The sequence below is a fragment of the Canis lupus genome, chromosome 25 (genome assembly GCF_048164855.1).
Source record: "Canis lupus baileyi chromosome 25, mCanLup2.hap1, whole genome shotgun sequence".
NCBI lineage: Eukaryota > Metazoa > Chordata > Mammalia > Carnivora > Canidae > Canis > Canis lupus.
In genome coordinates this window covers 879,090-905,089 of record NC_132862.1, presented here as the reverse complement: position 1 = coordinate 905,089, position 26,000 = coordinate 879,090, and the positions used below count along the sequence as shown (strand labels likewise).

The window sequence follows — 26,000 nt, the reverse complement described above, 5'->3', positions numbered from 1 at the left end:
CGGCCCGGACCGAGCGGCCGCCCGAGCCTCGGCCGCCGCCGACTCAACGCGGGGAGGAGCCTGCGCCGCCCCTGGGCCCTCCCCCGAGGCGGGCGGGGGCGGGGGCGGGGGCGGGGGCGGCGGGGTCCCGGCGCGGGGCGGCCCCACCCGGCCCCACGCCCCTCGGCCCTCGGCCCTCGCCCCCCGCGGGAGCCCGGCCGTCGGGGCGCCCCTCCCCCCTCCCCCCCGCCCCGCCCCCCCCAGGCGCGACGTAGACGCTCCGAGAAGGAGCCGGGAAGCGGGGAAGAGGGAGCGCAGGATTTCCTAAAGAGGAAGGCGTCGCCCGCGGGGGGGCTGCGGGGTCCCGCCCGCCCCGGGCCCCAGGAGCTCCCCCGCCTTGGCCACGCGGAGCCCCCGAGCTGCAGGACGCGGGCGCGCCCACCCCGACTGCCCCGGGACGCCCCCTGCCCGGCCGAGGGCACCCGCCCGCCCTGCAACCCCGCGGGCCACCAACGGCCTGGGCGCCTGGGACGCCTGGGACGCGGGGCCTCTGGCCCCCCAGCACCTTCCGCATCAAACTGGCCTGATTCCTATAAACCTCAACAGCTGTAGACTGGGGGGTCCCCGGGGCGCAGCGGTTGAGCGGCCGCCTTGGCCCAGGGCGACCCGGGGGTCCCGGGATCCAGCCCCCCACCGGGCTCCCTGCATGGAGCCTGCTTCTCCCTCCCCCTGGGTCTCTGCCCCTCTCTCTCTCTCTCTCTCTCTCTCTCTATCATAAATAAATAAATTAATTAAAAAAAAAAAGAGCCGTAGAGTGGGGTAGCAGGGTGGCCATCGTGGTGTCTCACAAACGGGCCCCACCTGTAGGTTCTGGGAGCTGGAGCCCAGACCCACTATCCCCCGTCCCCTGTGGGCGTCCAGGAAAGGACTCTTAGCAAGGGAAGCCAGTGACCCCCTGCCCACCCCTTCCCCCAGCCCGGCTCTGCGTGATGAGATCACCTTTCAGGATTCTAGGCTTTATCTTAGTCTGGGGGAGGGGGACCAAGGGGCCTAGGTTCTCTCCTGACTTTTCCCTCCCGGCCCCCTTCCTACATTTCCCGCCCCAGGACTTCTCCCCAATCCCCCAAATCAAACCCTGCCCCGTCTCTTCCGCAGGCCCCTGCCCCACTCTGGCCTGGGGGACTCAGAAGGAAAGTGCCCAGAATCCATGCTTTTTCCTTCCAGGGGAGCGTCCTCCTCATTCTGCTGCCCTACTTCCTGTCCCAAACCACCCAGCTGTTTTTTAAAAGCCCCTCTCCGGAGCCAGCTGCAGCCCAGGGGAGAGGCCGGCGGGTCAGATTGCGGGGGTGATGCTGGCCCCCGCCCGTCCCTCTCGCATCTGCAGGTCCTGGCCCTTTCTTAGGGGAGGAACCCAAGGAATCTTTGGGTCAGAGCCTTAAGCACCCCGGCCCCGAAGGTGACTGGACGAGGACTGCTCGCGCCCGGGGAGAGGGGCTGCGGCCCGACTGCTGTGCAGCCCCGCAAGGCACAAGTGTACGAGCCCAGCGCTCTCACTTTTCAGTGAGATTCTGCACAGAATCTTTAGATTTTTCCCAGGATTTGGGAGCTTGGGGTGGGGGCGGGGCGGGGAGGGGCCGGGGGAGGAGGTGTGTGACTCAGCTCCTCCCAGGAGCCTTGGTGGGGCACAGGGGACACAGTGTCCTGGCCCAGTCCTCCTCCTCACTCCACACCCCCAGCCTTGGCCAACTCAAACAGGCCCCCTCCCTGTCGGTCCCCGCTCCTGTTTATACCGGGAGCCCCTTAGTCATTCTCTGGCTGGCTTTTCTACTCTCCCCAATATCCCTCCTCTCCTGGCTCTCTCTGCCCTTATAAGTCCTGGCCCGGTGGCCCCAACACCTCCTGCCTTTCCCCTCGCCCTGTCTGCCTTTGCCCGGTTTCCTGCTTTCCCCTGCTTCCGGGGTAGGCCCGGCGCGCTCTTCCCTCCTGGTTGCAGCTGCTGCCCGCAGCCCCCCAGGTCTGGAAGTTGGCCTCAGAGGAGCCGCCGGAGGGGCTTAACCTACAGCTTATCAGCCCAACCCTCTCTTTCAGAAGAGGAAACGGTGTAGACAGACGAAGTGACTTATCCAAGGTCACACGGCTAGCCAGTGAGAGGTGGACCTAGAACTTAAGTGTTTTGACTCTAAACCCAATGCCCTTTCTTCTTAGCCAAGTGACCTCCGCGTGCTGTCTCCTCTCAGCGCTTCTCTGTGTCTCTCAGCTTGTCTCTGCCCAGCCCGCGTGTCTCTCAGATCCGACCTCTGTGTCCCTTCATGGCTCAGCAGGGATGATTTGCTGTGACGATGGACTATTGGTAATCACAGCCTGCTGGACGGAGGGGCGAGGAGTGACGGGCAAGGGCAGGCCGCTCGCCAGGCCCCTCTGTCACCGGCCGCCTGCAGCCTCAGAGCAGGACGAGTCCACGGGCAGAGGTGCCGGTTCTGAAGCCAGGAGCCATGCGTGGTCTAAATAGGGACAGGGACGTGGTATTAATGGTCCCTCACGTGTGCTACGTGTCTGGCCCCGTGCTTGACCTTGAACTTGCCTTTATCCCACTTAACCTTCCCAACTGTCCAGCATTGCAGGTATCACGATCTTCATTTTACTATCAAGAAGTTGAGGCCCGGGGAGGGGGGGGGAGGCTGGGGGGCCGAGTCGGTGACGTGTCTGCTTTTGGCTGGCGTCGTGATCCCGTGATCCCGGGGTCCTGCCCCCGCTGCCCCTCTCCCCGACTTGCTCACTCTGCTTTTTCTCAAATTAATAAACAAAATTTTTTTAAATTTATTTATTCACGACACACACACACACACACACACAGAGGCAGAGACACAGGCAGAGGGAGAAGCAGGCTCCACGCAGGGAGCCCGACGCGGGACTCGATCCGGGGTCTCCAGGATCACGCCCTGGGCTGCAGGCGGCGCTAAACCGCTGGGCCACCCGGGCTGCCCTAAGAAATAAATCTTAAAAGAAAAAACAAAAAACAAAAAAACAAAGAAACTGAGGCCCAAAGGAGTGAAGTGACTATGACTTACAGAAAGAAAGGGGCAGAGGTAAATCCAAATTCAATCCCAACGGATTCCAAAATTGTGGCTTTTCTGTCAGTTTAGCCTTCTAAGCGGGGCCGGGTTTCTATGGAGGGAAGATTCTGGGGCAGGGATCCTTAGCCTAGGTCCACTGGCCCCCGGGGGGGGGGGGGGTGGGGAAGACACGGGCACAATCCATCAGCCCTCTGAAGGTCCCTGGGGGTTTTGCGCGCCTGCATGTGATTTCTCTGGGGCCAGACTCAGGTGTTTCTGGATTCTCAAATGCCTGGAAATTCTAAGAACACTGAGGCTGATGTCCTGGTTCCAATGAATAGAGTCCAGCCTTGCTGGGTCTGTAAGCAGCCTGGTCGGGTGGTCTGGGCTCAGTGAGGTCTCCTCGCTGGCCTGTGGCTGCACACACAAGTGGGTTGTAGGTGTGCCCAGACAGACGCCAATCCCCTCCGGCCTCGGCCTCGGCCTCGTAGCCTGGAGGGAGCTGGGGCTGCCCCGACCCCGGGCTGGGGGCTCTCGCTTACTCCGGGCAACTGTGCCAACATCGCGTTCTCAGTGCCACCGGAATCAAGACTGGGAAGAGTTTGCTGCACCAAGGACCAGGGGAGTTCAGTGGCCTGTGGCTCCTGGCTTCGGCCTGGGGGTCCCGGTCCCTCTGCCCCGTGGTGGGGTGATGAGTGGGAGCCGTTCTCGGAGAGGGACGGAAGGAGGGAATCCCTGGAGGTAGAGTCGGAGCCCAGTCAGCCCAGGAGCCTGAGTGCAGGGCCTGCTAGCACCGAGCGAGGCACGAGAGCCGCCGTGCGAGCCCTTGGGCCGTGTCACTGCCCTGACTCAGGCCTCAGCTGGGGGGAACCGATGGCTCCGTCATCTGTGAGTCACCACCTGCCACCCCCACTCCCTGTCTGGTGGGAAGAACCCCCTCTCCCATGTCCTAGACCTAAAATAAACCCAGACTCCCCTCCCCTCTCCACCCCCACTTTGCTCAGAGCACGGGAGGGCTGGATGAAAGATTTTTGCGAGGGTGACAAGACCAGTCCCGGGACATAAGGTGCTTGAGCTCCCTTGGTGCTCCAGGGCTTCGAACCTAGGGACTGAGACTGGGACCAGGTCCCTCTGGAGGACCAACCTGGGAAATCCCCCCAGCTGGGCTAGGCTGGGAAGAGACAGAGGGGCAGGGATCAGAGGACGGCACCGATGGGAGAGGAGCAGGGCTACAGGGAGGCCCGGGGACACGAAACAAGCCCATCAATGGGACGCAATTTCCTCCATCCCAGCTAGAGTCTTCTCTTCCAAACCCTCTTCAGTTTTTCTTGAACAGAATTCTACAGCAAAATGTAACAACCCCAGATAGGAAGTTAAAAGGGAAATACGATTCTCTGGGGTGTTCTAAACGTTGACCTCATTTTATTTGCTCATCCCTCCCCACCCCCATTACTTTCCATCCTTTTTCTCCCCCTCGCTGCCCTATACCTACCTCTGGAGAGGAAAGGAGTGTCTGAAGCTTCTGTGCTTGGGGAAAACCTGGGGGCCGGAGGAGAGATCCATCCGGGGTGGGAGCTGTGGGCGGGAGCATCGGTTTCCTGGGATGGCCTTCCCAGATGCAAGCACATCTGGAGCCCATCAGGGAGGGACCTGGAACACCAGGATTCCCAATACACATCCGACTGGGGCTGTGAGGGGCTGAAGATGAGCCAGGCATTCCCTCCCACCCCCATAAGTTTGCCTGCTGTTTCTAGCCCTCTCCTGGGAAGGATTACCAATCCCAGACAGGAAGTCAGGGCACTGCAAGGGGCTGGGAGCAGGGCGAGAGCTTGCAGGGATTGCACCCAGAGCCAGGCCGACGCCTCGCCCTATGGAGATGACGACCCTGCTCGGGAGGGAGTCGGGGTGCGCGTGTGCAGCGCGGGTTTGTCCTTAACAAAATAGGTTTGCCGTGGTGCGAGGCTGGGGTGGGGGTCAGCACGTCCCCCCTGCTTGCTTCTCATGAAGGACAGAAGTCCTCCCCGTGAGTCTCTGGGCCTGTTGCCCTCCTCACCTCTCCACCCCCCATAACCACGCACACTCCTTCCTTGGCTGCAAATTCCTCCCTGTCCATCGTCGCCTTGTAATGAGCACGCTGGTTTTCCAGGGATCAGGTACCGGGCTAAGAATAGGTCCAGCCGCTTGCCCTTCCCCTCGGGGAGATCCAGCCTGCTGGGGCGCTGAGTCTGGGGGTACGTGGAGGGTTAGTGACCCCTGCAAGGGGTCCGGGTGTCGCCGGGAGCCAGCCCCTAAGGGTAAAGCGGACAGTCTCTAGGGCTGAGACTCCGGGGTTCCGTCGGGGGCAGGGGGGTAGCGCCCTCTCCCCTTCTCCTGCAGCTAAGGCTTGACGGGGAATCACACCTTGAAAGACTCTTAGCTTCCGGACCCCAAGCTTGCGGCTGAGTGGAGCTAATGATATGCTAGAAAGTAGTGCTGTATACAGTGTCCGGGTGCAGGAGCAAACCGGCTTCCTGCCTCACCTGCAGCGGAGGTCCAATGGGCTTTGCCCTTTAGCCTCCACCTCTCTCACCTCCGGGCTTGACCCTTGGTTGGACTTCAGAGCCCGGGGCGAGGCCAGGGGAGGAGCTCCCTGACCTGCTGGCTTGGAGCCCTTTCCACGTCTCTGACCTGGGCTTGGCTGGGGGGGCCCAGCCCACAGAACAGTGAGGCTGCGGCAGGGCTAAGGCCCCGGGCCTGGGGGACGGACGTGGGCCGGAGACTGACCTGGGGGGAAGGGTGGCGGCGGGTGGCCGGTGGCCGGCGGGGAAGGTGGAGGGGGCTCTGGGCCTTCGCAGAGCTTGGGTGGGCGGCGGGGGGCAGGGAAGGCAACCTGAAGGAAGGAGGGGAGACCCAGGGAAGGGAGAGAGGGAGCCAGGGGTCGTGGGGAAGCTGGGAGATGAGGGAGGGTGAGAGGGAACGTTGGGAGGGAGACGGGAGAGGACAGGGGGCCTCCTTCCCGCCCGAATCCCGCTCACTGCTCAGGACCTTCCAGGGCTCCGGCCTCTAGTGGTGGAGCTCTGTCCACTGGAAACCTCCAAGCAGGTGCATGGAGGCTGGCTTGGGCCAGGTGAGGGCCCACGGGAGTTCAGGCTGGGGAGCCGGTAAGGAGCAAAGGGGTGGACAGACAGGGGCCCCTGCAGAGGACAGACAGCAGGAGGCGGAGCCGGGAGAGGGGCGGGGAAGGGGTGAGGCAGCAGGGCCCCCCCCCTCCCCCGGAGGAGGCTGGGGGAGGCCCGACGTGGGGCAGCTGTGCTCCGCGGGTTGGGCTCCGCCGGGCGCCAGGAGGCCCTTGGGGTGGACACGAGGCCTGCAGGCAGCCTGGCCTCTCGGCACCTGCCTCTCGGTCCCACCGGCTCCCTGGGGCCCTCGCCGTTTCGGGGCCCCTGACGCGCCTCTCCTCCCCCGTGCCCTGTCCTCACCGCCTGCCAAGTACCGGTCTCTGAAGCAGCCTCCTCGGCCCCCATCGCACCGCGGCCCGGTCTCCCGTGCCCCTCTTCTCCGGGCTTCTTTCCCTGCAGCGGGCGGGCAGGGGTGAGGCAGACCCGGAGGTGCCTCCGGCTCCCCCTCCTCTGCCCATCCCCCCCTTGGCCCCTTTCCCGCTCCCGGCTCCCTGGGGTAGTGTTTGGGGGTGGGAGGGGGGGGAGGTCCGAGATGGAAAGTCTGACGCCGCGTCCAGGCCCCCAGCCCCACTCGGGCAGGCTGAGCTCATCTCTCCAGCAACCACAGCTGGACATTTTCCATGTGATCACCTCGGGGCCGGGGGCTGGGTTCCAGAAAGCCGGCAGGGCTGACCGAGTTTCACCACGCGCAGGCTTGGGGGCCGAGCACCCTCAGGTGCCCCCACCCCGTCGGCGGGGCCCGGGCGGAAGGCTCTGGGGCGGAAGCAAGAGCGGAGGAGAAACCGGCCCGGGAAGAGTCGAGGCCGGGAGAGGCTGTGGCCCAAGTTGGCCCAGGTGCCCTGCGTGAGTTCGCCATTCGGGCTGGCCGGCCCGGAGGGGGCCGTGACGCGGATGTTTACGTAGGTGAGAAGTGTGCGCCTCAACGCCCGCACGTGCTTGTGTCCGTGTGCAGCTGGGTGTGGGCCTTGCCGGGCCCCAAGGCGGCCGCCACCCCCACCATCCCGTCCCTCGCTAGCCAGGGGCCTGCTCTCAGCCCAGACACCGGCGTCGGGGCTGCCTGGCTGGGCTGGGGGCGACCACCCGGCGGTGGGCGCAGGGGTGCCGTGGGCTGGAAGGTGGGTCTCGGCGCCCCTCCCTGTCCCCGGGCCCTGGACGGCGGGCCTGTGTGCAGGAGGCTGGTGGGGCGTGCGGGGCGGGGAGGGAGGAAGGAGGGTGGGCAGGAAGCACTTGGCTGTTTGTTCCCTCTCTTTCCTGACTCCTTTGTGGCGACAGACCGGCTTCCTTCCTCCCCGCGGCACCTTGGCTCCCGGCGCGTTTCCTCTTAGGCCCTCAGCGCGGCTCTCAGCCTGGCACGGCGGCCGTTTTCCAAGCTGGGACTTCTGGGAACGGGGACCCCTAGGCGAGTGGGAGAGGGGCTAAGGAATGCGGGGCGATGCCAGTCCGTCCCTCTGTCAGCGCGGTCAAGGCCGGCAGCCCCGCTTGGGTGGACTGTACGGGGCGGGGGGGGGGGGCTCCGTGGCCAGCAGATGGGAAGCCTCGGCCCAGAGCAGGGCCCCAGGTGTGGGGTTACCTGGGCCTGGCCCTCCTGCAGCCCGGTGTGGGGCGAGCGGGCCTGCCGGGGCTCCCCGCCCCCGCTGAGCCTGGCTTCTCGGGCTCTGAGTCCCTACTTGGCCGTCCTTGCCTCGGTCTGCCCTGCCCCACCTCCCACCTCCATCCACTGCCCTACAAGTCAAGGAATGTGAGTCTCCTCTCACTCTCTCATTGATTAGTCATGGGCACCCCGATCCCCGCGGGAACGGTTACTCACCCCTGCGCCCCCCCTCCCTGGCCCTGGTCTCCCCAGAACTGGCCGAGTTCCTGTAGGAGGAGCTCACGGTGCCGGACACGTGGAAGGAGGTCGTGGGGGCTGCGGGCGGTGGGCAGCGTCCTAGAGACAGCCACGCCGGAGCCCCTCCCTCCCCCCAGCTCGGCCTCCTGGCTCCGGCCACGTTAATGGCCACGGGGTGTAGGCAGAAGGGGGAGGACTGGGGTAGGGGACGGTAGCTGGGTCGGTGTGGCGGAGGCCCGAGCACCTGGCACCCAGCCTCCTCACCGGTGCCGCCATCGGGGCCAGGCTGGGGCCGGGCCCCGCTCTTTGCACTTGGCCGAGTGCCCAGGCCTGGCCTCTGTCTCCCAGAATCAGACAGGGGCCTTTCCCAATAAGGAGCCTCCCCACTCTGGGTCTACCCCGTGCTGCCCCGCTGCCTCTCCCCTCTAACAGCTCGTCTGCCCTAAAATGGCCAGGTCTTTCCCTCCTTTCCTCCTGCCCGCCCTGCACACCCAGGTTTGGGCTCCGGGGGAGAGAAGGGGACTAGGTAGGGGTAAGGACGGCCCGGGCCGGTGAGCCCGTCTGCAGAAGGGGAACGGGAGCCCGGGAGGAGAGGGCAATGGGGCCGCACGACCCAGGTGTACTGGGGTGGGCGGAGGCACCGTCCCTGCGGCTGCTGCCCTCTCCTGCGGCGACGGCCCGCGGCATCACCACGTGCACGCACCGGTCCCTTGGCTCGGCCCTGCCGGGCGCGGGCCGCGAGATGCTGTGGGTCCACCCGTCAGGACAGGGAACAGGGCGTGCGCCCGGGGCTCCACCGGTTACGTGTCTGCCCTCGGCTCCAGTCAAGATCCTGGGGTTCAGGAGTCCTTCAGCTCGGGTTCTGATCTCGGGGTCCCGGGATCGAGCCGCACACCCGGCTCCCTGCCCCGCGGGACTTCCTCTGCCCTGCTTCCTGCTCGGCTTTCTCTGTGGCTGCCAAATAAATAAATAAAATCTTAAAAAAAAAAAAAGATGAGGCACAGAGAGTCGAAGTACCTAGTCCAGGGGCGGTGGGAGAGCCGGGAATCCAACCCAAGCAATCCGGCTTCACTTTCGGAGAAACCACCCCACTGGCTTTGTCCGCGGACGCTTGAGCCTCGCTGGCAGGAGCAGGAGGGGTGCCCGGGGGCTCGCGTGGGCGGGGGGATGCGCGCAGGCTGCCCCTCAAACGCCACCGTTAAGGACTCTTGGGTCTTTGCATGGATTCGGACTAAACGCTCCCAAGAGCCAACGGCCCAATAAAAACTTAAAAAAAAAAAAGCAAAACCCAAGAAATGTCCTTGTTGAGTGACATGCAAATGATATGTGGGTCAGCGCAGGAGCCAAGTGTGAGTGGAGGGTGGCGGGCGGGGTGGGGACAGGGGCCCGGAGCAGAGCTGGGGACAGGGTGGGAGGACGAGAAGCCACAGGGTGTGCGGACGGATGCGCTTGAGCCCCTTCCCCGCCTTTGCCTATGATGTTCCAGGCATTTAAAAACAGTGATTTCTTCTACGTCCAGGGCCCCATGGGTGGCAGGGCGGGGGTGGGGGGGGGTGGGGTGGGGAGGCTGAGGGTTCTTCTGGCCCCGACCGACACCGACGGCAGAGCGGCCCCTGGGATGGGGCCACGTGTTGACTTGGGGGTTCCGGCTTGAGCAAGACTCTGCTCAGGTTTGTCTTCCCTAAGCGGAAGGAATCCAAGGAGCTGCTCCCGAGTGGCCGTCCCGCGCACGCAGATTCCTACACGGGGGGCGGGGGGGGGACACTCACTGGGGAGCACGGCGTGGGGCTGCAGCTGCTGTGCGGGGGGGGGGGGGGGCGCGGGACTAAACAAACACTCGGTAACTAGGATGAGCTCAGGGCGCGGAGGGGAGGGCTCTGCAGGGGTGGTGGGAAGGGAGCCCGCACGCAGGCCCGGCCAGGGAGGGAGGCCGTGCTGCTCACTGTGCGCCTTCAGCTTGGGGCTGCACCCCCCCCCCCGCCCCCCGGACTCCGTGGGGCCGGGCTCTGGATGTCCAGGGGGCGCACTCGCAGGCCCCCCAGGGTGTGGGGGGGACCAGGTGCAGGTCTCAGCATGTGCATCCATCACCTCGTTTAACCTCAAAATACTCGGAAGAGGCGGCTGCACGTCTGTCAAGTCCCTTCCCCTACGTCACCTTCCGGATGACCCCTGACACCCTTGCAGTTTCCAGAGCCCTTCGGCTGGGGAGGAGTCTGAAGAGGCAGGACAAGGTGAAAGGAGATTTCTGGGTGGTGACGCGGGAGACCCTGGGAGGGGCCGGGGGACTGTCACCTGCTGTGAAGGTGCCTCTGTCTGGGTGTGGGGACTGGCTCGGCTGGGGAGGGCGGAGAGCTTCCCGGTGCTGGGCTCAGGGCTCACAGGGCACCCTGGTGTCTCGGATTGTTTCTGGGAAGCCCCTGGGGATAGAAACAGAGAGTCGAGGAATTACTTCAGAGCTGACCCGGGAGCTTGAGAGGCCAGGGGCCCAGGGAGGAGCTGCCCTTTGTTTCACCAGCTGCTGGCTCAACAGCAAGATCGGAGGAAATCAGATAAACAGAGGGACTTCCCTGTTGTTTGGCTTGAGAGTTGGCGATTGTGAAGCTAATGGGTTCTCCCATCCCAGGTCAGCAGGAGGTGGTCGTGGTGGGGAGGGGGTCGGAGTGGACTTGGGCGCTTCCCTAGGTGACCTCTGACCAGTTGGAAGGGCCTGAGATTTCTAGGGGGGAGGGGGAGGGGAGGAGAGGGGAGGAAGTGGAGGGGGAGGGGAGGAGGGAGACAGGAGAGGAAGGAGGGGGAGGGGAGGAGGGAGAGAGGAGGGGGAGAAAGGAGGGGAGGAAGGGGAGGAGGGGGAGGGGGGAAGGGAAGAAGGGGAGGAGGGGGAGGGGGAGGGGATGAGGGGGAGGGGAGGGGAAAGAGAGGGGGAGGAGGGAGGGAGAAGGGGAGGAGGGGGGAGGGGAGGAGGGGGAGGAGGCGAGGAGGGGGAGGAGGCGAGGAGGGGGAGGAGGGGGAGGAGGGAAGAGAAGGAGAAGGGGAGGAGGGGGGAGGAGGGGAGGGGAGGGGAGGAGGGGAGGGGAGGAGGGGAGGGGAGGAGGGAGACAGGAGAGGAAGGAGGGGGAGGGGAGGAGGGAGAGAGGAGGGGGAGAAAGGAGGGGAGGAGGGGGAGAGGAGGGGGAGAAAGGAGGGGAGGAGGGGGAGGAGGGGGAGGGGGAAGGGAAGGAGAAGGGGAGGAGGGGGGAGGGGAGGAGGGGGAGGAGGCGAGGAGGGGGAGGAGGGGGAGGAGGGAAGGGAAGGAGAAGGGGAGGAGGAGGGAGGGGAGGAGGGGAGGGGAGGGGAGGGGAAGAGGGGAGGGGAGGAGGGGAGGGGTGGAGGGGAGGGGAGGAGGGAGACAAGAGAGGAAGGAGGGGGAGGGGAGGGGGGAGAAAGGAGGGGAGGAGGGGGAGGAGGGGGAGGGGGGAAGGGAAGGAGAAGGGGAGGAGGGGGGAGGGGGAGGGGAGGAGGGGAATGGGAGGAAGGGGAGGAGGAGGGGGAGGAGGGCAGAGGAGGGGGATGAGGAGGGGAAGAGGGGGGAGGGAGGGAAGGGGAGGGGGAAGGGGAGGGGGGACCTGCCACAGGCGCCCTGTGAGGGGAGGGTCGGTGTGCTGGGCGGCAGCCTGGGGTGAGGCCCGGGGCCTGAACACCCCTCCCCTGCCCGCTTGGAGCTCCGTGGGCAGCCAGAAGCCCGGTGTCCCGTGTCTGGTCCACGGAGGAGGCAGCGTGGAGATGGGGAGGCCCAAGGAGCTGGAGGCCGTGGCTGCGAGCAGGGCTGGCGGGTGTGAGCTCTCGTGGGGCCGCTGGGCGTGCGCTCGAGTGGAGCTGGCAGGCGTGAGCTCGTGTGGGGCTGCTGGGGCGTGAGCTCCCATGGGGCTGGCTGGCATGAGCTCGCGGCCCTCTGAGGGTCGAGGGTCGGGGTTGTGGACCGGGCGCGGGAGGGGGGTGGGGCCTGGTCGAGGTGGGAGCCCCGAGGAGCCCAGGGCACTGTCCCCGCCCGTGGGACGCACCCGCAGCATCGTGACCCTTGGTCCCTCCCGAGCCACCCCGGGACCCTCAGGCACCCACACCGGCCGCCGCCCCTCTCCTGGAACTGGTGCTCGGGGTGCTCCGGGATCACCAGCCCCCCGGGCCGCGCTGGGGACGAGGGGTCCTCGCCTTCGTCAGGGCCTGGCAGCAGCGGCCCTGGCAGCCACGAGGTCGGCCCGCCTCGCCCTCCCTGTCGCCCCCGGAGGAGCTGGGGCTGCTGGACTCCTGGGGTGCAGGCCCTGGCCCGGGGGCGCCCCGTGGCTTGCCGGCTGGGTGCGGGCGGGGGCGGCCGTGTCTGCCCTCAGGTGCTCCTGCCTCTTCCCTTGGTAGCCGCCCTGTCGGGGCTCGGGGCGCACCGGGGACCGGAGGCCACAGTCCCACCCAGGCAGGGCCTTCTCCCCTCAGGCCCCCCTCTCCCAGCTACCGTTCGGGATCCATCAGGATTCGGGGGCACAAGTGACCTTGGCCAGCCTGGGGCCGCCCCCAACCCCCCCCCCCGCCCTGGGGCCCCGTGCCCAGGAGGCTGCCCTGACGTCTCTGCCGTCCAGCGGGCGGGGGTCGGGTGGAGTAGCCGGCTCTGCAGAGCATGACCTTTTAAACCTGAGGTCATGAGCTCCAGCCCCACGTTGGGCACGGGGCCTACTTAAAATTCTTAAAAAAGGGGAACCTTATGCTTGCATTTGGGGCTGAGATGGCCCCATCCCGTCGTCTGAGTCGTCCGTCTGCTTCCCCGTTAGACGGAAGCTCCAGTGGAGCTGGGACTGTGTGTCCCACGTCGCTCGGGCCGTCGCACCAGCGCCAGGAGAGGACTGCACACCTCCCGGGGCCAGATGGCAGTAGGCGGGGGACAGGCGCAGATCCGGGCAACACCCTGATGTGTTTGTTCTGAGGAAAGGGGAGGGGGTGAGGCCCCAGCCACCAGGGCCCCTGGACGGGGACCGAGGGACACCGAAGCCTCCCTCCTCCGCTGCCTGTGAGGACCAGGGCAAGCCTCTCCGCCCTTCAACCCGCCAGCCACTAGGTCCCGAAGCTGCGGCACCGCTCCCCAGTGTGCCCAGCCGGTCGCCGGTTTGCTCCCGTGACTTCAGCGTCTGCAAAGCAGCGTCCTCTGCGCCGTCCGTCCGGCCGCACACGCTTCCCCCGCTGAGTCTCTTGGCCACCCCCCGGCCGCCCCGAGTTCTCACCCCGAGTCTGGACGGTGCAACCCAGCACGGGCTGGTCCGGGCTATTTATGAAGCCCTCGTGCGGGTGGGAAAGGGAGGCCATCGGGACGCATCCATGATAGGAGCGACTGTAAATACCCCATGACAGGCACTCACCCTGAGAAGTCTGAAAAGATATTTTATTTATTTATGAGCGACACAGAGAGAGAGAGAGGCAGAGACGCGGGCAGAGGGAGAAGCAGGCTCCACGCAGGGAGCCCGACGCGGGACTCGATCCCGGGGCCCCGGGGTCACCCCGAGGGGCCCCGACAGTGTTTTCTAATAGGATAATCTCGTAGCAAGCTTAGCACGTCTCGATACTGTGCCTTTGATGTACATCCGGGCTTGCACTGCCTCGGCGGGATGTGGCGGGCAGCCAGGTGCCGCGGCGTCCACCCCGTCGGGGCGGCGGCCACGTAACCGACTTCTGGTTAACGGAATGTGAAGGAGGCAACGGGTGTAACTTCTGGGTCGTGTCCTTAAAATGGCAAGCGGATTGCCCTCCACTTCCTCCCCTTGCCGGCACACGGTGACAGACCAAGCAGCCGCCTTCGACCTTCTCTACCCGCCGAGGGCTACCTCTACCCGCGTCCTTCTGGTCCACTCCTTTGTTCGTTCGTGGGTCCCCCTGATAGAGCCGCGTGGCCTACATTCTCCGAAAACAGATTAAGATCGCCACGAAATCTCAGCCGACTTCGAGGAATGTTTTCGAGGAGCTCAAAGATAAAACTGAACCCGTTCCAACGAAAATAGAATCTGCCGACATCTGGTTTAATGACGTTCCGTGAAAGACTATGGCCCTTGCTCCCTCACGAGCACGTTCAAACTTCTTGTCGGTGCATAAACATCCTACCTCTTCTTCTCAGCATCTTCTGTGATTCGTGGTGACGTTGACGTCCCAGACGGGTCGGGGGGCCGCTCACCGACCTTCGTCTCCTGGGATCCAGGCCCCTCTCTGCTCGCGTCCTACACGGAGTCAGGGCTGGCCTGTGGGGCCGGCGCAGTGATGGGGAAACGACGTGTGCGACTTCCAAGGCTGAGGCATAAAGGGACGTCGCGGTGTCCCGCTTGGCCTACTCCTAGGTCACTTGCTGCCAGGGAAGCCAGCTGCGTGTCTTGGGGGCCGTCCAGCAGCCCTCCGCCGAAGCCAGCTCTCCGTCCCCAGCGTGTGACTCCACTCCCGTGACAGGGTCGCCCCGGGGTACACGGTGGCCAAGCCTGCAGGGCCTGGGGGAGACCGCAGCCGCGGGGGGGGGGGCAGCCAGAGCGCCCAGCCGAGCTGCCGGTGAGCTCCTGGCCCACAAGAGCTGTCGGGGAGCAATGCTCAGGGTCGTTCCGAGTCGCCGCATTTGTGATGCATTCATGGTTGTGCAGCGTAGGTGACACGTTCCCGGAAAGGAGGACCCATGCGTCCCGCGTCCCTGCTGCTGCCAGGGCTCAGGCCCATGGGTACGGTGCCAGCGGGACACCCCCCTCCCCCAGCTCCGCAGGTGCATGAATGAGCAAAGGCGAGATGTTCACCAACATCCCTGGGCTTCAGGATTCCCCAGAGCAGAGGTGGGGACGTTGCGGGGTGGGAGGGGTGGGGTGAGGACCAGCATCTGTCAGTCGGGCTGTCCCCGCTCTCATGCCTGGGGTCAGGGGGAGGCTGTGTCTCCAGCAGTCGCGACACCGAGGGACTGGGAGGGGAGGCCGCCCCGGAGGCAGAGGAAGGGTGGGTGCAGGCACAGGCCCTCCCCGGGGACCAGGCAGCCCGAGCCAGTCGGCGCCGTGAAGGGAGGAAGGGCTGCTCTGAGCCACACGGCACAGGTGCGGGCCGGCCACGCGGGCGCCATGCGGCGTGGACACCACAGTGACGCCCCCCGCCGTGGGCACACGCCCCGGGCCCCACCGGCCGCCTGGAGCCCGGACCCTACCGAGCTCCGCTGTGCACCGCGTGCTCCCCTGTACCCCTCTACCGAGGACGGCGCTTGGCTTTTTAAAAAATTATTTATTTTTAAATATTTTCTTTATTTATTCATGAGAGACAGAGAGAGAGGCAGAGACACAGGCAGAGGGAGAAGCAGGCTCCACGCAGGGAGCCCGACGCGGGACTCGATCCCGGGACCCCGGGGTCACGCCCTGGGCCCGAGACAGATGCTCAACCACTGAGCCACCCAGGGATCCCTGCCTTTTTTTTTTTTTTTTTAAAGATTTTACTTATTTGACAGGGAGAGCGAGCGCGCACAAGCAGGGGGAGTGGCAGAGGGAAAGAGCAGCAACCCTCTGCTAAGCGGGGAGCCCGACGCGGGACTGGGTCCCGGGACCCCGGGTCATGCCCTGGGCCGACGGCAGCGGCTCAGCCGACGGAGCCCCCAGGCGCCCCCGTTCCCGTAGTTCGGACGCAGCGTCAGCTGGGGTCACACAGGATCCTGTGGGTGCTGTACCGTTACCCTGGGGCGGGGGCGTCCGTCGCTTCTCGAGGTTAAACAGCGGTCACTGTCCTTATTTTACAGAGAAGGAAACTGAGGCCCAGAGACACGATATGGCTGAGGCCCTGCAGCCGACCGGGACGGAACCCAGCTGTGTTCCCTGTTCTCCCACCGTGACACGGTCCCCTTTGCTCCACTGGCTCCCCTTTGTCTTCCCGCCTCCAACTTCAAGTTCTGGCTCGTGGTCAGAAGGGTCCACTTCCTTTTCTCTTCCAACGGGCGCGCGAGGATGGAGAGCGGGTGCTGCTGCCTTTAGGTGATGCTCCCCCCTTCCGTGCCCCCCCCTCCCCCCGGCTCTCAGTGAGGACGAGCCTGCCCGTCCGCGTACAGAAGGGCGCTCGGGCTCCGGGCTCCGCTCAGCTCGCGGCAGGGAAGCGATGGGCACGGCGCCCTGGGACGGCCTCCGCTTTGGCAGGCTGGCTGTGCCCCCTGGGGGTCGTGGCCTGGTGCCCACTGGCAGGGGGGGCGCGTCAGCTTGCCGCTTGGCATCCACGGAGGCCGGGTGCTGGCTGCACACCTGGGCGGCATCTTGCCCCACCGGCCCGTCCTGGTTTGTCACCCAAGGTTCGTAGATGTGTGGGAATCTCAGGAGGACGGTCTCTGCGTGGGCCTAGGACGCCGGCACCTCCAGACGGGCAGAGGGACACCTCCCTGCCAGCCCGAGCCCCAGCTCTCCGTCGCCGAGGAGTTCTCCATGTCCCGCTCCTCACCTCGTGTCGGACGCTGCCGGGTCAGATGAGCGTGGAGACGTGAGTTCGAGCCCCACGTGGGGCGTAGCAATTACTCAAAATAAATAAATCAGGGGGGACGCCCGGGTGGCTCAGCGCTTGAGCGTCTGCCTTCAGCCCAGGGCGTGATCCTGGGGTCCCGGGATCGAGTCCCCCATCAGACTCCTGCAGGGAGCCTGCTTCTCCCTCTGCCTGTGTCTGCCTCCCTCTGTGTCTCTCGTGAATAAATAAATAAAATCTTTTTTTTAAATAAATAAAATCTTAAAAAAAAAACTCTAAACTATCCTCACCCTGAAACTAATAATACACTATATATTAATTTGAATTAAAAACAAAACAAAACAAAACCATCAGACCCATGGGTAGCTCAGCTGGTTTGGTGCCAGCCTTTGGCCCAGGGCGCGATCCTGGAGACCCAGGATCCAGTCTCACGTCGGGCTCCCTGCATGGAGCCTGCTTCTCCCTCTGCCTGTGTCTCTGCCTCTCTCTGTGTCTCTCATAAATAAATAAATAAATAATCTTTAAAATGAATGAATGAATGAATGAATGAATGAATAAATACATAAATAAATAAGGGGCATCTGGCCAGCTCGGTCCAGCATCGGACTCTTGGGTTTCGGCTCAGGTCGCGGTCTCAGGGTTGTGGGGTGGAGCCCCGTGAATAGGGCTCCGAGCTCGAGATTCTCCCTGCCCCTCCCTCCGCGGGCACCCTCCCTGCCCCTCTCTCTCAAATACATAAAATCTTTAAAAATAAGCAACCAACCAAACTTAAAAAAAAACAAACAAAACAAAACCACCAAAGCTGCCAGGCCTTCGGTGAAGTCAGCCTCCAAGGAAGGGAAGGGGGAGAGATGGGAGGTCGCAGGCAGGGTGAGGGGGGCCCCGGAGGCCGCCAGGTGCCCCCACTGGCTCATGCGGGCCTGGGAGGACTCCCGAGGACTCTGGAAGCCCCCGAAGCCCCGCTGCCCAGCACGGCCGGGGCCGCCCGACCACCGAGTCTGTGCCTCCACCTGCTGGGCGCCCAAGGGATCGGCAGCCGGGCCCGCCCCCCCAGCTGGAAGCCCCCAGCGCCCGCCTTTATCCCAAGGCTCAAGCCTGCGGGAGAACCGACTGGAGGGCGAGCTGGGCACAGCCCCTCGCCGTTCCTTCGCCGTCCAGCGGTCTGTCCGAGGCCGGACACTGCGCCCAGGTGGGGTGTCCGTGCCCTCTGCATGCCTGGCAGCCGCGCCCCGAGCAGAGGGCCGCGGGCACGTCAGCCGTGGGCAAGGGTCACACGTGCCCGCTGGCCGCAGGGGCAGCGAGAAGGGGGACAGAGGGAAAGCACTGCCCTTGTTTGTCCGTCTGTCCTCTGCTGCCTGACAGACGGAGGTACGGGTGCCATGGGTGGGCCCGTCCTCCCCACCGTCCCCTCACGCCCGCGGCTGGTCTCTCCCACGGCCTCCAGCAGAGACAACCCCTCCCAAACCCGAGGGGACCCGAGCCACGTGGGGGCCCCTGGGCTCCCTCCTCTGAGGCGAAGGCCACGTGTACGTAGTGACAGCTCTCCGGTGGACCCTGCACGGTGACACGCAGGTCAGTGAACACCCTCGATATTGATCAGAGCACGTGACTGGAGCACGCGACACCGTCGGTCCACGGAGGGCAGGGGGCTGGGGACAGAGGACATCGGCTCCAGAAGCCTGTCCTGCCCCAGGCTACGTCGCGATCCACCAGGTAAATGCCACACCTTGACTGAAAGGATGGATGCCCTTGGTCTTTCAAATTGGTTCGAATTTTTTTTTTTTTTTTTTTTGGACACAGAGAGGGCGTCGGGTGCGCACGAGCTGGGGTGGGGTGGGAGAGGGGCAGGGGGAGAGAGCCTCAAGCCGCCCGCGCTGAGCAGGGAGTCGATGGGGGCGCTCATCTCCGGACCCCGACACTGCAGCCTGAGCTGAAACCAAGAGCCTGGCGCTTAACCGGCTATGCCACCCAGGTACCCTAATTTCTAACTTTTTTTTTTTAAAGATTAAAAAAAAATCATTATTCATGATGGAGAGAGGGAGGCCGAGACAGAGGCAGAGGGAGCAGCAGGCTCCCTGCAGGGACCCGACGTGGGACTCGATCCCGGGACCCGGGGTCACGCCCGCAGCTGAAGGCGGCGCTAACCGCTGAGCCACCAGGTGCCCCTCATTTCTTCTAATACAAAAATTTGAGGGGTGTCTTAGTGGCTCAGTCACGGTCTCAGGGTCCCATCGGGCTCCGTGCTCAGCACACAGTCCGCTTAAGATTCTCTCCCTCTCCTTCCCTTTTCTGCCCCACCCTATAGTCTCTAAGTAAAATCTTTAAAAAAATTTAAAAGGAAGAAATCAAGATGTGAATACAGTTTATGGAGATAATCTTGTGCCACTTGTGTTTGTCATCAGTGACTTAGGTATCCTCAGTTTACCCATCACAGCGAAAATGCACGGAGTGCTTGCTGTTAACACTGCTAAAAACTTTAGTACCTTTTTCCCCCATTTATACTTTTAAGTGATCTTATGGTTCAGGGGCTGTTCCTTTACTATCTTTACGTTCTTAATCACTACTACGCTCTACTCTTCATGGTTAGCGGGTGGGGTTTCTTAAGGATCCATTAAGGACCTGGATCCATCAAAACTCAAATAGTGCCATTATCTTCCTTGTAAGCTCCTAAAAAGCCTTTACTCAAAGTAATATGTGGTTTGAGAGACTTTATTGTACGTAAGAACGATATGAGGTGTATCCTGAAGAGGCTCCTGTGCGCTGCTTCCGGAGATTCTGACGCAGGATGTCTGGACCCAAGCCCAGGAATCTGCATTTTAAAATAAGCACCCGGGACGCCGGGGAGGGGGGCTCAGCGGGTGAGCGTCTGCCTTCGGCCCAGGGCAGGACCCCGCATCCTCCCACCCTGTCCTGGAATCGAGTCCCGCGTCGGGCCCCCTGCAGGGAGCCTGCTTCTCCCTCTGCCCGGGTGTCTGCCTCTCTGTCTCTCATGAATAAATAAATAAAATTTAAAATAAAATAGGCACCCGAGTCGTTATGACGTAGGTGCTGTGCGGACCACGCCTGGAGGAGCGGTGCCTGGGCCCGCACGCGGCCCGCGGCAGGGCTGTCCCTAGCGCAGGTGCCCGCGCTCCTCCCGCCGGCTCTGCGGGGGCCCGGCCACACGGCCTTGGCCTCCCCCGTGGCTGCGGACCCGCCGCTCGCTGGCTCCCAGCTGCCTTCTGCTGGGGGGACCTGCCTGCCCCAGGCCCCGGAGAGGCCGCGCTCGGCACCTGCTGGCCTGGGGGGTGCGCGGCCGGACAAGCCGGCGTTCGTCCCGCGGCTGGAGGGACACGGCTGGAGGGACGCGGCTGGAGCTGGCCAACCGGCCTTGGAGCAAACTAGGCCGTGACCACCCAGCCCGGAGGAGGGCGTGGGGCCGTGCGGAAAGCTCCATTTAATCTCCGGCCTCGCAGACGTGCCTAGAGCCCGCTTGGCTTGCTTTTTTCAAAGACTGATCCATGAGAGACACAGACACGCAGGCAGAGGGAGACGCAGGCTCCATGCAGGAGCCCGACGCGGGACTCGAACCCGGGACCCGGGGTCACGCCCTGGGCCGAAGGCAGCCGCTCGGCCGCCGAGCCCCAGGCGTCCCTAGAGGCTGCTTTTCATGCACTTTTCTAACAAGCCTGGCTTTTGAGGCTGTGAGGGCCTTTCTAGCTCCTAGAATGAGTGATGGTTCTGTCTTTATTTCATTTTTTAAAAAGGTTTATTTATTTGAGGGAGAGACAAGGACCGCGACAGGGAGCACAGGCAGGGAGGGAGGAGAGCAGGCTCCCGAGCAGACCGGCCCCCTAACCAAGGGGCCACCCAGGCGCCCCGAGCGATGGTTCTCTAAAGAATTCCTTTCCCCCTGGACATCTGGGGGCAGATTAACCAAAACTCCAAATTGGGAAATCAGGGGACCCCCGAGCTGCTCTGCTGTGGTTGTAACGTGCCGTGGGGCTCAGTACGGGGAAGGCTAGAGGCCTTCACTGTCCACGCCCTCCTCCCGGCCGCCTCCGACAGTGCTCTAAGGTTCACGGGAACTTAGACAAGGATCAGAAGGAAAGTGAGCCCTCGAAACGCCTGTAGAGTCTTCGACTGCAGAACAGGACTGGAGGGCTGGACGGACCCTGGCGGCCACTGGAGGGCTGGACGGACCCTGGCGGCCTCGTAGCTCCATCTCCCCCTGGGGGAGGAGGGAGGTTCCCGAGGTTGAGGTTGAGGTTGCGGGGCTGCCCTGAGACTGAAGACAAGGCCGCGCACTCCCATGTCAACGTCCCCTCTCCCAACTGCTTCCCTGGCCACTTTCCTCGCGAGTTTTGCCTGCCCTTGCCCACTGCGCACTCACTACTGCAGCAATGTCTTTGACTTTTTTTTTTTTTTTTAAACAGGGAGTCACGTTGGCATATGGTACTTTTTTCTTTGAACTTTGAAAGTAGCTGATTTCCTTAAAAAAAAAAAAAACAGACTGACCTATTCTTATGAAACAAATATCTAAAACCTCAGCACAGCCTTGGGCAAACTCAGGTACTGATTATCTAGTTTCCGCCTCCCTTCGTCTGCTGACCACGCATCTGGGTATTTAGGCTGGTCAGTAGCTCGGTCAGCATCTGATACTGTATACGTGTGGGATCGTTTGTGCAGCTTCCCGATGCCTGGACTGTGGTCACGGTGCTGCGTCCTCACACTCAGTATCCGGTGGCCATGGAGCCGCAGCTCCCCTGGTGGGTTAGTTCAGTGGTGTCCTGGGAATCACTCCTAGGGGGCCCCCCTGGTTGGCTTCTCCAGCCACAAACGACTGTGTCAGCACTTCATAGTGCTTGGTATTAAGTTTCCTTTTGCTTAAAAATACTGATAGTGAGTGTGGCTTGTTTCCTGCTCTAGAAGATAATTACAACACAACTCAATAAAGGCTACTAAAAATGGTATGAACAAGGCACCTGGGTGGCTCAAACACCTGTCATGACCCAGGGTCCTGGGATAGAGCCCCACATTGGGTTCCCTGCTCAGTGGGGGGCCTGCCTCCCCCTCCCTCTCCTGCTTGTGCTGTCAAATACATACATAAAATCTTAAAAAAAAAAAAAAAAAGCATATAAAGAGGACAATAGGAGCCTGGATCAGAGAGCCTGGACTGTTACCCGAGGAGATAACATTTGAGTTGGAAACTGAAGGTGGCATGTGCTAAGCAGGGAAATGTGGGGCTAGGGAGGAAACAAGTGCATTTTAGAAAACAAGATGTGCCAAGGTAGGGCCATTAAGGGGCACAGTGTTACGGCGAGTTCACTAGAGCTCAACTCTGGGCGGGGCGGGGGACAGCAGAGCAGGAGCGACCATACACTGTAGTGGGACACTGAGGGGTAGCAGACCTGGGTCCAATTCTGATTCTTCCATATGGCAATTAAGTAACTGGTCAAATCTCATCTGGTCTATGATCCTCTTTCCTTACCTACCACACGGGGGCCTAATAATGTCTACCTCACGGGGTTATGCGGAATTAAGTAGGACAATGCATATAAGGTGTTGTACAGCGCTTGCCACATTATCGAGGGCTCAGAAAGCCTTTGCTGTTATCAGTAGGGGCACTGGAAACAGATCACTAGATATCTTGAATGCTGTGCCACGCAGGTGGAGGACAGACTGAAATGAGCCTAGACTACCTGCTGTAAAAGTCCAGGGATGAGGATGTGAAATAGAGCAGTGGTGGTGGAGAAACGAAGAACAGGTTGGTGTCGGAAGTCATCGCTGCTATGAAATGCCAGGATCCGCCAAACTGAATTTGAGGAGTCCTGAAAAGATCATTAACCTGGAGTAGTCGTGTGTGGAAGCGCAGGTCTGGGTGGTAGCTCTGAGCATCTCCAGGTCCAAGGCCTGTTCGAGCAAAGTGGCCCTGAGTGACTCTTCTAGTTCTACTCCCTTGGACATTCTAGGAGCAGGAGGTCGTTTCTTGTGATACTTGTGGGTAGGAGCCCTATCGTCACTTCTTGAACTGGCAGCTGTACCGGTGGCTTCCTAACTACTATAGGAGCAGCAAAGACTTCTTTTTTTTTTTTTTTTAAGATTTTATTTATTCATGAAAGACAGAGAGAGAGGTAGAGACACAGGCAGAGGGAGAAGCAGGCTCCACGCAGAGAGCCCCAGAGAGCCCGACGTGGGACTCGATCCCAGGACTCCAGGATCATGCCCTGGGCCGAAGGCAGGTGCTAATCCGCAGAGCCATCCAGGGATCCCCCGCAGCAAAGACTTCTGACTAGACTTTGGGAGTGGTTTCTGGAAGTCCAGGCTAGAGTGTTTCTCTAGCCTTCCTGCTTAGACTAGCTCAATGGATATTTTCCACAACTAAACCTGGATCAATATTGGGGGACAAAGTGTGTGTTCATTTTTATGGATATATTTTAAAAGATTTTATTTTTAGGACACCTGGGGTGGCTCAGTGGTTCAGTGTCTGCCTTCGGCCCAGGGCATGACCTCAGGGTCCCGGGACTGAGTCTCACATTGGGCTCCCTGCAGGAGCCTGCTTCTCCCTCTGCCTCTGTCTCTCCTGAATAAATAAGATCTTTATTTATTTTAAAAAATATTTTATTTATTCATGAGAGAGAGAGAGACAGAGACAGAGGTAGAGGGAGAAGCAGGCTCCATGCAGGGAGCCTGACGTGGGACTCGATCCTGTGCCTCTAGGATCAGGCCCTGGGCTGAAGGAAGTGCTAAACTGCTGAGCCACCTGGGTGCCCTAAATAAAATCTTTAAAAAAAAAAAATAAAGATTTCATTTTTAAGTAATCTCTACACCCCACATAGGGCTCTAATCCACAACCCTGAGATCAAGAGTCACATGCTCCCTGACTGAGCCAGCCGGTGCCTCTATTTTTAAATTTATTCATTTATTTGGTGCATGGGGCTGGGAAAGGTTGTGTGTTTTTAAAAGAACACGTGTAAGCTTAGTACTTTTGTAGATTAAGCAGTTCAAGATGAAAGACTATTAATGAAAAATATAACACCTATATGGAAAAGAGTTAAAGAGAAATAAAATTAAGGTAAAGAGAAAATGCCTTATGGAAGATATCAGAAGATAGGAGCAGGTGTGATAGCCAGCCGCCCCCCACTGATCCTTGCCTCCTGGTATTCAGCTCTTGTGAAATCCCCTCCTGCACTGAAGAGGGCTCTCAGCTGTGTAACCAAAAGCATATTGTAGAAATGTCGTCCTGTGACTTCTCAAGTTAGGTCATAAAAGAATTTACAGTTTCCATTTTGCTAACTTACTCAGGAGGAAGGCATTTGACGTGTTGCGAAGACACTCAAATTTCTGATGTGCCAAGCAAGTAAGTGATCCACCTGAGAAGCAAATCCTCCAGCCCCAGGCAAGTCTACGAGAACTGCAGCCCTGGCTGACATGTTGCATGTCGCTTCAAAGACCCCGAGCCAGGACTACCCACCTACGTCACTCCTGAGTTCCTTACCCACAGAAGCTGTGGGGGTAACAGATGTTCATTATTGTTTTAATCCACTATGCTCTGGGGAAATTCGTTATGCACCGACAGATAACGAATACACTGGGATACAGCACAGGTAAAAGGAAGAGGCTAGCCTCGGAGAGGAAGCATACCCCTGAAATAAAGGAAAAGTGGATGCTCTGAGAATTTAGTCTAGGGATGGGGAAAAAAAGGATGTTTGATGACCAGTATTTTCTCTAGAGAGTAAAAGGCAAAGCTGTCTGCTGAAAGTAAGGGTGGGATATAAGGACTATAAAGTTGAGAATAATAAAAAAATTGCAGTGGTTACGAGGTAAATCTGAAAAAGCCAAACAGAAATGAGTATCTGAGTTAAGAAATCCTACATCTACAGTGGAGTCAGTTGGCAAATTTACGTGATTTTCTACCACTATGCTCAATAACCTAGAAGAAATACAGTATAAGAGATGGTGGGTTTCACTTAACTTGGGAATTGGTGAAGCAGAGACAGTAAAAGAGCAACGGGGTGGAGAAAACTCCGGGTGCTGATTCAGGCCACTGAAGTGATGACCACGAAGCTGACAGACATGGAAATGAGTTCAGGAGGAAACTCACAGCCCGGAAGAATGAGAGGTCGAGTGCAAATTACCATTTAGGGAAGCAGGATGGGTCTAGAAGCCACAAGCAGTAAATCAGATGTCCCAGGATATGGTCACAGCCAGTACTAACGAGCTACAGATCCTTGGCAAAGATCATGGTCTTGAAGCCTCCTTTTCCGTCATCCTGGGTTAAAGTATGTAAACGACAGGTAAGAACGGTGGCTTGGCGACAGCAGATGCTCTGTGACTATGGACTTATTGTTCCTAATGTTTTAAAACTATATGATATTTAATACACACACACGAAGCCTAATAAGATGAACACCAGGGATCCTACCACCCAACTTACTGAACAGAATATTAATACACTGGGTTTTTTACTGATCCATCTCCCTGGCTTCTCCCCTGAAGATAACTACTATCTTGAGTTTTGTGTTTATCATCTTCTTTCCTTTTTGTTAAATGTTATGTTCCACATTTGTACAGGGCCTGTTTCTTCATACGAAAGATGAAGCTTTGGATTAGGTGCTCTCTAAGCTCCCTTCCAGCTCCAAGGGGATCTGAGATATGACGGGCGGGCATCAAAGTCACATACATGTTTAGTGGAACCATATAATAAATGCTTATTTTTCAAGGATTTCATACAGCTAAAACACTGACTCTTCCGTTGAAATCTCCAAGTCAACAAAAGGGTTTCTCAATGGAGCTTCTAATCTCAAGATCGAGACTTTCCGTCACTTTCAATTTGCACCTCTGCTAGAAAGTTCCACCCTAGAGAAAACACAAGGAGCTAAATAATCTAAGCCCCTGACCCTGCCCAACAAAAACCTGAAACCCAAGACTGAGAAAATAGAACTGAAACAGATGAACCAGGAAAGCATATTTTCAATGACAAGTATTTTAATAAAAATGAAGAGGCATGGCTGGGTTCATATGCAATTTTTCATACAACCTGGATTTATTTCCTCCACATAAAAATGTGTCCGCATGTATAAAATAAAACGACTTTGTCTTCTTCATGTTTCCTCAAAGGTTCTTATGCTATTTTAGTTTTTATATAAAACAGTCTTTAAATAAGGTAAACACAAATGCAAATCTGCTGACCATATGGTTGTTCTCCAGGGTCACTGTCTGCCCCAGGATGCTATTTTTCCTAGTTATAAACAATCTTACCTTTCATATTTGTCTCACTAGTTACAAAGTTTATGAGTTACGTGAGTTGGACCAGGCAGTGGAATTGCCGTGTGCAGGTCGGATGCCCTCTTCATACAGGTGTGCATGTATCAGGCCTCAGTGTGGCTGGGAACAGACCACCTGAGACTGTGGCTATGGGGTAACAGGTCAATGTATCTTCAGCGGCCTCTGGAGAGGCCATGACTGTAAAGTAGGACGTGAATATGTTCCAACCCTTAATGGTACCAGGAAGACAGTGATTAAAAGAATGAGTGGTCACTACAG

At 60.1% G+C, this 26,000-nt stretch overlaps 1 long non-coding RNA gene across 2 annotated transcripts; it reads left to right on the top strand.

Moving 5' to 3' along the window:
* The first annotated feature begins 9,970 nt into the window (after positions 1-9,970).
* Positions 9,971-25,631, top strand: LOC140616970 (uncharacterized). 2 transcript variants are annotated; one of them, XR_012017257.1, is made up of 4 exons: positions 9,971-10,641; positions 15,772-16,496; positions 23,760-24,751; positions 25,029-25,631. It is a non-coding gene; the product is annotated as an uncharacterized lncRNA (long non-coding RNA). The 2 variants fall into 2 exon arrangements; XR_012017256.1 differs by having other exon boundaries at positions 23,760-25,631.
* The last annotated feature ends 369 nt before the right edge of the window (positions 25,632-26,000 follow it).